Source organism: Cynoglossus semilaevis, chromosome 14 (genome assembly GCF_000523025.1).
Source record: "Cynoglossus semilaevis isolate Cse_v1.0 chromosome 14, Cse_v1.0, whole genome shotgun sequence".
Lineage (NCBI taxonomy): Eukaryota > Metazoa > Chordata > Actinopteri > Pleuronectiformes > Cynoglossidae > Cynoglossus > Cynoglossus semilaevis.
In genome coordinates this window covers 1,338,505-1,346,096 of record NC_024320.1, presented here as the reverse complement: position 1 = coordinate 1,346,096, position 7,592 = coordinate 1,338,505, and the positions used below count along the sequence as shown (strand labels likewise).

Sequence of the window (7,592 nt, the reverse complement as noted above, 5' to 3'; positions counted from 1 at the left end):
AGTACGTACAAAGGTGAGTGGTTAGTGCTTCTGCCTTACAGCAAGAAGGTCATAGGTCAAGGACTCTTCTGTAGCATGCGCCCCGCATGGGTTTTCTCCATGCACCTGGCACCCTAAAATCGTCTAAGAACATGTGGGATTAGGTTTATTGGACACTTAAGGTGTGTTCAACCTTTGGCTCTTAGGCTGGGAGGAGCCCAACGATTGGTTTACTCTGAATTTAGAAAGTGTGTGAGTGTGAATGCTTGTTTGCTGAGCTACGTTGCGAGCAGCTAAAATGTCAACCTGAAGGACCTAACCCTAACAGGGTAGAATGAGGCCTGGTGGAGCTTGGACACTATTGTAAATAAATTGCGCTCGTATACAGGGACAAGGACACTTGTCCAATTAAACTGCCCAGTCAGGCCTTAACTATCACCTTGCTGTTAACCCGACGACCTGTCCTGCTTCAAACGACACGGTGGGCCGTGTCAACAGACTTCACACAGGGATTACTGCTGTGGAAGGCAGTGCAAACACAACTGTCCTGCCTTCCTGTTTAAGGTAAAGCCAATAATTACCACAACACCGCTAGTCTGATGGGATATCAACAAGAGGAGAGGAAAAGAGAAGAGAGGAGAAGTGAGGGGGAGATATAAGATGAGAAAAAACAAGAGAAAAAGAGAGGAGGATAGTTGGGAAGGTAAGAGAAGAAAGAAAACAAGAAAAAGAAGATCATTTTTAAAATACTACAGTAGGTGTAAAAACTGTAAAACACAATTACATAAGAGAAGAGAAGGTACTCTACTGCAGTAGTATCATAACCCGGGGCACTAATGTCCTATGTTTCCACATCGTCTTCAGTTTCTCATGATCTCATTTATTAACCGATATCCTTCTTGTTCTCTCCTCTTCTGTCACTGTCATGTCAAATATCTGACACACCAACCACCACAACACAACACTTGACAAGTATAACATAACAAAAGAAAAAAACTCACAGAAACAAACTGAATGTTGTCATTGCCCTGAGGGGTTTAACAATTTCAAAAACCTCAAATGTCCAGACACAGAACACGCAGTTCACAAAAACATCCACACATGCTCACCAAAAGGGTGTCATTTTGTCCTGGCAGAAAGGTCGTATATTGGGTTTCAAGCACGGAGACAGAATTAGACCAAAGTTAAACTGATACAGTAGGAAACAGTACGCCTCACTCCACTGTAGCATCACACTTCCTCACCCTCACACACAAACACACATCACAGAGCCTGTTTTTTTTTTTGTTTTTGACTTTTCCTCACAGACGTCTCTCTTTACACAGACACTACACTGCCACACCTCATAGTTCAGCAAAAAAACATGTTTTACCTCTGCCAACCTTTAACAACTTTGGTGAAAAAAAAAATCAAAAATTAATCAAAAATTCCACCTGGTGCAGGACACACATCTAGTATCTCCAGTACCAAATACCTGAGTGCACTTACGACTGCAGAATTTCAATTGTTGGTTCAAATCCAAGCACTTTTTAGGGTCTAATTCAAGCAGTGCTTGTTAATTAGCAATCATCCAGGAGAACTTTGGGGAATTTTGTTTTGCTATAATTAGCTATAAATGATGTAAATTGTAATTATCTGTTAAAAATCTGTTATTTTTGCTAAGATATGTATTTTAGATAACTTTGCTTTATTACAAGCCAAGCTTTAATTTTTTTTTTTTAAATAAAACTTTTGGTAAAAAAATTAAAATTTTACATTTTTCAAATGTACGCTTGATTATGGTTTATTGATAGCTGCCTTTATGGTGTTTTAGCTAAAATTGACATTGTTTTAGCAACTCAGACACAATTGTGTTTACCTATTGATTGATTCTAAAACCTCTGAAAACTGTTTTGGTAAAGAAATGTTAACTTCCTCAAGCCTCAAACCTTTGGGAATGTTTTTGGCCAACTTTCAGTCTAGTCTAGTCTGAACAACTGTTTCTGTTGGTCTGAATACTATTTTATACACAATTTGGCTATTGTTATTATTATTTATTTTTCTGGTCTCTCTTTCTGGCTATTTTTGTTATTTGTGTTTATATCTGTAGAATAAATTATTCATGTCTGACAGAATACACTACCTTACCTTTATGAATTAAATTTTAAAGTCACTTCCAGTCAAGAACATAAAAACAATCCTATTTGTAAAACTCTGAAAGCTGTTCTTTCCCACACTTTATCTAGAATTCAAGCTCTATCACCAAACAAATTCATAGAAATACGAGCACCGCATCCACAACTCATGCCAACCACCGAGTCAAACGTCCACAGAGACTCACTCACCTGCACCTGCATGAAGGATCCCCGGTAGAAGCAGCACGCTGCAGCCGACAGCGCGCTCCACAGACTACACCTCTCCGTCATGGTAGCTCCACACCTTTCTCTCAAACCTTTCTTCTTGCTCCTTTACTACTTCTTCTCCTTCTTCTCCTTGTCCTCGTCTTCTCTTTTCCACTCTTCACCCCACCCTGGGTGTTTGATGTGAAACCCTAGCCCCTGGTCAGAGCTTGTTCCACGCCTGCCAGCCTCTTCTATGTCTTTCTGGCTAACAGTCCATCAATCTAGTGCGTCCACTGGTGAGAACGGGGCTAATACCACAGCCACAGCCTGTCGGCAGCACCTGCTGCAGGTACCACATCTGCAATGTGCCGCTAACAGCTGCTGAGTGAGAACACGGCTCCTGACATCTCCGACGCTTCTGCTCTGCACCGGCTTCTCTGCTCTTCTGCCTCTGACTGCACTTGCTGCACTTCACGCGGCTGCTACAGGGATTACCTCATTGCTTGCTGATGAAAGGAGAGTGGGTGGGGGGAGGGCGGACCAAAGGGAGCGAGTGAGAGAGGGAGGGAGGGAGGGAGGGAGGAGGGATGGGGGTAAATGCTAGAAGGCACAAGCTGAGAGCTTTGCTGTTGAATCTCAGGCAGAAGACGAACAAGAAGAAAACCCCACCTACCCCACCAACACAGACCAAACCCCGCCGACCCCCGCCTCAGCTCTGAGACAATGCTGTGACACGGGGGGGCGGCAGCGGCGGCGGCGGTGGTGTGGGGAGTGACGGAGGAGGAGAAGGAGGAGGAGAGAGTGAGGAACAGGGACAAAAGTAAGGTAAAGAAGAAAAGAGTTTAAGAAAAAAAGGAAAGGAAAGGAAAAGATATTCAAAAGATGAGATGATGAATGAAGATGGTGTGAGAAGAAGAAGGAATGAAACTCCCAGAGGATTCCAACATTCCTTTATGCCAAGACTGGAATCCGACAGGGATCCACACACACTGGGTTGAATACTACACCTTTTATTCCACCCACACATACACATGGTAGTATGTACTAGACAGCAGTGAATAACTATACGGCCATGTGTGTGTGTGTGTGTGTGTGTGTGTGTGTGTGTAGCTGAATATAATGATGTGTCTCTCTTTAAAAAGCTGTGCACTAGACTGCATCTAGACAGCTCATTATAGGCTGAAACACACGGGCAGGTGTTTCCAGGATAACATGCTATGATTTCTCACCGGCCCATTTCACACGCACACACACGTGCACATGCACGCATGCACACACACACACACAAGTTGAAAGAGTTTCTAGTTGTACAACAGACAAAGCAAGTTTCTCCGTGAAATGAAATTCTTTCTGTGCTGACCACACTGTCGCCGGGGTTTATAACACACACACACACACACACACACACAGCGGTGAGGAGATCGTGAGGACGGGTGGGGCTCTGTCTCCAGAGGCCGGACTGAGGCTGAGTGACATCATCTAGGACGCCTCGCCATGGCAACAATGCCTGCCAAAGCCTTGACAGCCTCCTAAAATTCTGACACTGCATTTTAGTGCAGCACTGCAGAGAGGCCTGGCCAAGGAGTGGGAGGATAAATCAAAGGCACCAGGTCATGAAAATAGTGTCATGGAACGTGATGGAAGAGAGCCCTGAGAGGTGGAGGTCTGCAGTGGAGAGGAGAGAAATACAAGTCACAGGAGGCACAGAGTAGAGGAAATGAAGGTCCAGGAGTTTGATGGTAAAGAGAGCTCAAATAAAAAAAATAAAAAATAAAAAAAGGGTTTGTAAACACTTAGCATTCAGCTTGACATTCCTCACTGCAGAACCAGGAGGCTGAGCTGGAGTTGGCAGATATTTTAGTCGGACAGAGATGAACAGGATTAGAAATGAAAGAGAAGACTATGTGAAATATAAGCTAGTGATGGGACGGATATATATACATCAATGAACAGGATTGACTTGGAATGTCTTTTTTACCAGGTCATCAAAGGATTAATATATCGATGAACAGTATTGACTTGGAATGACTTTTTTACCAGGTCATCAAAGGATTAATATTCACTTTCAGTTTTGAGAAAATTAAAAAAATATCCTTTGTGGTTTGTGACGACTGCCGTCTTCAACACTCCTGTAGCTAGAAGTTTGTGTTCTCTGTTCTTCTTTCCATAGGAATAGGAATATATATTATAGAATCTGTGCCATAACCAATAAAACTAACCTCTGGGTTTGTCTAACTGGTCATTTCTGTGACTTTTTTCTTGGCTGTATTGTACATCAATGTTTCCTCTACAGTCACAGGTCATTTAAAGAAATGTAGAAAAGCTGACCAAGACCTTGGAGCATTTCACTGACGTGTCACAAACAACAACTCCTACAATAGAATCCTCAATCACTTTAACTCAACATTAGATCCATAATAGTCCAAAAGTAGATGTTTCCAGTTTCAAAATTAGATCAGATCATTTATCTCACACACGCTGCCTGAGTTAAACACAGACACCTTTTGTAAATATTATCTGTCTTTTGGACGTTTCCGTATATAACTAAACTCTGACTGGACTGATTTGTCCCTGGTTTATGTCCATATACAGAGACCAGAACAAGCAATGACAACGACCACAGGTCCGACAAAACAAATAGTGGAAGAAAGGGAATTTTGTGGGGCTTCTATAAAGCGCTGAGGTCACAAATTTGATCACGGAGATAAATGAGGCGGTTCATCACACAGTGTGCTGCTGGACATCTCATCTCAGGGCCTCACCTTCACTGGACCACATCATTTAAAATGCCTTAGTGTAATTTAACCGCCTCAAACGCTCTGCACACCCAGAAGAAAAATGGATGGAAGTTCTGTCTCTTTTACTGCCAGTGGGAAGACACTTAGTTGTCTCGTACACTTCATTACTCTGGTCTTTATCTCTCTATTTTGTCTTCACAGCAGTTTTTTTTCCCAAAGGTTTTTTTTTTTTTGTGTAGCTGAATATAATAATAATCATGTTCAGATCCTTTTTTTTTATTCCAGTCTCTTCTTCCAGGTCAACTTACTACTCTATATACTTCAAATCCAGTTCAGCAGTGACACCTGGACATGTTATAGTTGTCCCCAATTTTTTTCTTAAAATCTTCATGGATTCTTTTAGGTCAGCAATTTTGCAACATTTGTCAGAAAAAAAATGTATTATTACCAGATCAATTTTACAAACTACAACTATCTTTTGAACCCACGTGGCTAACATTTAAAACCTTTTGGTTGTAGTTACAGTTAAGATACCATTCAATACCATTTAGTTATGCTTTGACTAATATTACAACAAAATTATGGATTTTCTTGCTAATTTCTGCCATGGTTTAGCAATTTTAGTATTTTTACTTTTGGCAAATGTCTTTACCTTTTTACAAAAATAAAATTATCGTTATTTAACTAGGTATTTATTTTTTCTAATCTTGGCTAACATTTGGTGAATTAAAAAAAAAACTTTTTTAAAATTGTCTTTAAGCTGAAAGACTTTTTCTTTTTCCTTTTTATGGTCTACTTTACCTTTTTTGTTAGCCTTACCATTCATGTATTGAATTTTTTGGCTAATCATTAACAATTCTGACTTGTTTTTCATCTTCTAGAAGACTTTTACGTTTGTTTGGTTTTTAAGATAACTTGGTTATTTTTAAGCTTTTTTTCGATCTGCTACAGATAAAACTAATGATGCTAATAAAAACTAAACTTGTTAAAGAAATATGTCAAACAGAGTGATATAGTCTCATGCTCCACAGGAGGGGCATCTGGCCGTCAGCCACTCAATGAAACTATCCTCTGACTTTTTTATCTTTTCTCCATCCCTGAACTCTCTCTCTCTCTCTTTCTAGGCTGTCGATCCCAACCGTTCTTATCACGCTCATCCCCTCCTCCTCATCCTGACCTCCCATCACTAACCTGACCTCCTCCATTCTTTGAGTCCTGCCTTCACCTTCATTTTCTCTGTCTGCCCTTCATATCTCTCCCTTTCTCTATCATCACATCTCCTCCCCTCCTTCTTGCTCTTTAGTTATATATTAATTAGTGCAGCCCCATCCCGCAGGCTGATAGGGAGCACAATGGAGGATCCCTGCTGATGCCTGCCAGCCTCCCACTAATGAAAGGAGTGTGTGTGTGTGTGTGTGTGTGTAAAACATGAAAAGAAGGTCTCTCTGAGGCCAGATGAAGATTAAATGTACAAACACATATCTTCAGTGTCTCATAGAGTGTCTATGTGTGCACACGTCCACGACTAAAAACAAAGACGCGCCTCCTCTGAGGGCGAGGGTTACACAGCTAAAGACGTGCGCAGACGTGTGTCTGATTGTCATCGGTGTGTTTTCACAGGGTGGGCTCTACATTCACAACCTGGTTAATCCGTATCGAACCATCAGATATGAGGTTCAAAGGTAGCTCCAAACATCAGGCTACAACAGTAACGCAGAGGAAGGACACCTGTGGGAAAAGCTGAGAACGTAGTCCACAAAAAAAAACCACCACAAAATTAAATATTCTGGCTATAACTGGCTACGATCTATCTAGAGACCTGTTTTTATTTTCTCCCTGAAAACCTGGTGATCACATCAAATATTTTATTTTATCATTTTATATTTTTTTTATTTTTATAGAACCCAAATAAAGATCATATGCAGCTACTGTATGTGTGTGCCATTAGAAATTAGAGCCTTTTAAAAAATAACTGTATGTTAGTGTCAAATAAAAACCTAAAAAGTGGCTTAGAAAATAGTTTCCTTTAATTTAAGTATAAAAAAATAAAATTCCCTCCAAAAAAACATTTCTTATCATGTTGTAACTCAAGCATGTTGCCTTAGCAACATCACAAAATTTGCATGAAAAAAGATGTGTGTGAAATGTGTTGTGTGCCATTGTTGTCTGTCTGTCTGTTTTGTTTGCTCCAAGTGGGATGACCTTGAAGAAAACAGAAGGAAGACAACAGAGCTGACGGACATGTGTGAATTATCTCCACACGCTGTACTATTTCTTTCTCACTTATTCCACTTGCCTTTTATATAAAGCTCATTTTTCCATTTTATACAGGGTACACCACACATGTACGACTTCAATACAGCCACTTAAACATAATTACAGACGGTATAAAACAGTCCAAAATCTAACAGTACGGTTGTTTTTGGCCAGTTTGCCCACATCTTGTTTACTGTACAGCCTTCTGCACTGGACCAGACATGGTCATTTGGTCTTCCAAGTCAGAAATTACAGCTGTGAGTTAGTGGCCCTGTCTGTTACGTGACCTCAATAAAGT

The 7,592-nt window shown here is 40.7% G+C and overlaps 2 protein-coding genes across 4 annotated transcripts in view; both read right to left on the bottom strand.

The window, feature by feature from the left end:
* The window catches only part of LOC103389085 (ephrin-A5-like), a 1,154,841-nt gene that overhangs the window by 542,017 nt on the left and 605,232 nt on the right, over positions 1-7,592 (bottom strand). The gene's annotated exons all lie outside the window — the stretch shown is intronic.
* sh2d3ca (SH2 domain containing 3Ca) overlaps positions 1-7,592 on the bottom strand; it is a 66,968-nt gene that overhangs the window by 49,270 nt on the left and 10,106 nt on the right. The gene's annotated exons all lie outside the window — the stretch shown is intronic.